Raw genomic sequence first — 3031 nt, forward strand, 5'->3', positions numbered from 1 at the left:
GAAAAAGGTTTATTTATCTGAATAAAGCTGCTGAATTAAACGTGTTAGTAAGTTTAACTTGATGAACCTACCAGTGACATTGAGGTGACATTCCTTATAGTTCCTCCCATAACTTGTGAGCACTTGACACCAGTACAGCCCTGAGTCATTAGTCTGGAGTCTGGAGATGTGAAGTCTGAGTCGTCCTTCTCTGAGGACGTCTTTGTCCCACTGGACTCGTCCTGCAAAGCGTTTATTCTGCATCTCTTGGACCTCGACACCTTCATACAGCTCAAACAGGGTAAAGGGTATCTCATCAGCTACCATCTCACAGGAGACATAAAGGACGTTGGGGGAGGGGTCCGTGCTGGTGGGGAACATCCATTCCAGTGAGATGTTGTGGTTCTCCTCTGCATGATACCAGCTCTGTGTCACATTCACTACAAATGACCCTGCTGAGGAGACAGAGAAGGAGAGGAGGAGGTGACAAAGTGACAGCTTTAACATGGAGCCTTTAGACTCCATCTCCAGATGTTTCTGAGGAGTGTGTGCTGATGCTTCACAGCTGCTTCACAAACACAAAAGTGAACTGACCACAGACACAGGAGGTCAGGATGAAGATCACCAGGATGCTGCAGATCATCTCCTCCCTGTGAGAGGAGACAGAGGAGAAGAGGCTCAAACATCATCATCACACCAACAATCTACAGTGTGTCTTCGCGTCCTGATGCTCTTTGTGTTCTTCATCATGCTTGTTACAAACACACAAAGCTTTCATGCTGATGACAACGTCCAGGAGAACTACAACCACAAAGTGAAGCTGGTTTTCCTGGAGATGTTTCACTCATAGCCAAATACAAGATGTTCGTGTACGGTCACCTGTACTTATACATAAGGAGCTTTATAAAGTGTGGAACATCTGCAACTGATTAAGACAAAGACTAAACGAGTAGCTTTTTGTACTTTTGTTTAATCGTTAATGCTTTTCACATGGCCGATGGAAACTTCATGGTCCTTTATTGTTTGCACTGTGAAGTTTCTTGTCCCAACAAGAGACCCGCTCAACCTTTTCACGTCCTACAATCAGTGCATTACACTATTTTCTTGGCTGGATCATAAACCAGCCGTTTTCAACTGGACTTTGTCTTGACTTGTCTTTTCTTTCCCTTTTTCTCCTCTTCATTTCTTGGTTGAAGAGTTGTCGTCTCTTGTGTCCTCTGGGTTTTGCTTCACCTGCACTGAGCAGGTCTCCTCATGTTTCACCAAAATCCTCCAACGGTCACGCGTGCTTGTTGAGTAACGAGCCGTTGGCCGAGAGCAAAAACAAGGGCTTGATAAGGTTTTGATCATTTGAAAAAGAAATGGGAACCTGAAAGACTTGATCTTGAACATTCAAAAATACAATTATCAAATAAAAATATGTGGACGAAAAGTTGGGTTGAACGGTTTAGACTCAGTTCCTCTTTTTTTTCTTATAAAATTTTTTTTTCATTCTCCACTTATTTATATATTTTTTGTATATTCGCAGTATTATATTACAGATTTTATATCTTCAGATTTAAATCGTATCGTGTCAGATTTTTTTTTCAATTGAACATCTTTGTTTCCCTGATCTTCCTTTTGCAGATTCAGACTTTATTTCCTAATCTGGTGCAGAGTTTAACCGTCAACCACGTTGCCTTCAGGAGACGTAGGAACAAAGAGACTTATGGATCAACACTTTCTACACACTGTATTCAGAATGATGTGAAACCATTGACGCCAGGAACCAAGTTCTGTTTGGCTGTTCTGGACTCTACTCGTCAGAATCATAGAATAAAATCACTAAACTGTCTCAGTTTGTATCGTTCAACGACCACATGAATCTCTCAAGTTTCAAAGCTCGTGTTCTGCATTTGGCTCCACAGACCTCAGAGTGAACATCTACGTACCGAAATGTGTAACAAACACCACACAGGGAACACACACAACCTCATGAGGCTGATTAGGATTCTTTACTCAGAGATTCAAAGATGTTTTATTGTCAGTTACACACGAGCTGTGTATTGAAATTATTGTGCTTGCCTTTTCTGGAAAGCCGACCAATTTAAAAATTAAAATAAAAATCCAATATTTACATAAATGTACATGAAATAAAAATAAAAATAAGGCAGAAATAAGGTAAAAGCGCAAAACTGAGCAGGTTGTAAAAAAAACTTATATTAAATGAAATGTGTGCAATATAAATATAAAACAGTACAGTAACAGTAAGTGAAGTCCTAACAAGCTAAAGTGCAGAGCAGTTGTGAGTTAGCTGTTTTTTATCTTGATGGATCAGGTTAAATTCTGATCTGATCAATGCATTTCATCTTTTTACAGGTTAATTATATTTAAAAAACTAAACAAACTATTATTATCAACCGTAAATATCTTGTGTTATCGATGAAGTCCTTCTCTCCTTACCTTGGATGTCTTGAGTCCTGTGATCTGAAGCTCTTCAACAAGTAAACTCCTCAGTCTGAAGTTCATCAGAACTCATTTACAAAGTTAAGAATAAAATAACGGTCTCAGACCACGTGCTGGTTCTTTCTTTGTTTCTCTGTGAAGGTGCGTTCACACGTGTGAAGGACCTGAAACACCATTCATCTGAATATGAGTACACGCTTACAGAAATGAAATAGACAGACTCTCAAAACTCCCACTCCACTGTTCTACCGACCAATCATAAAGCTTCACGTCGTTGGGATTCAAACGTGTTGGCTCATCGCCCTATTGGGGCGTGACTCATATAGTGTAAATGGAGAAGCTGTTGATAGTAATCAGTTTACTGCTAAACCGTCTGTTTCCTCAAAGGGGCCCCGACAGAAAATGTGTGGGAACTACTGCAGTGGTGCAGATGCAGAGAACCTGGTTGGTTTACAGAAGTTAGAAGCAGGGGTGGAAGTAACGAACTACAAATACTCACCTCGCTGTAATTGAGTAGATTTTTTGGGCACTTGTACTTTTATGAGTATTTTCTTGAAGTGGGTAATATTACTCATACTTGAGTACCATTTAGGCCTTCTCTCCTTAC

At 40.2% G+C, this 3031-nt stretch overlaps 2 protein-coding genes across 21 annotated transcripts in view; both read right to left on the reverse strand.

Moving 5' to 3' along the window:
* LOC144410210 (uncharacterized) overlaps positions 1-2548 on the reverse strand; it is a 32578-nt gene extending 30030 nt beyond the window's left edge. The window contains exon 1 of the mRNA XM_078105362.1: positions 2532-2548. The gene's annotated coding sequence lies outside the window, so the exon portion shown is untranslated. The remainder of the gene's footprint in view (positions 1-2531) is intronic.
* LOC120814647 (uncharacterized) overlaps positions 1-3031 on the reverse strand; it is a 51789-nt gene that overhangs the window by 45139 nt on the left and 3619 nt on the right. For 3 of the 20 annotated variants that reach the window (XR_013468115.1, XR_013468122.1, XR_013468123.1), the window contains exons 6-7: positions 2422-2588; positions 72-629 (exon numbers count right to left, since the gene is read on the reverse strand). The exons of 10 other annotated variants lie outside the window; for them this stretch is intronic. The gene's annotated coding sequence lies outside the window, so the exon portion shown is untranslated. Of the gene's footprint in view, positions 1-71; positions 630-944; positions 1268-2421; positions 2979-3031 lie in introns of those variants that run through there. 7 more of the 20 variants (XR_013468116.1, XM_078105358.1, XR_013468114.1 and 4 more) reach the window with 7 other exon arrangements.

This window comes from Gasterosteus aculeatus, chromosome 7, assembly GCF_964276395.1.
Source record: "Gasterosteus aculeatus chromosome 7, fGasAcu3.hap1.1, whole genome shotgun sequence".
NCBI lineage: Eukaryota > Metazoa > Chordata > Actinopteri > Perciformes > Gasterosteidae > Gasterosteus > Gasterosteus aculeatus.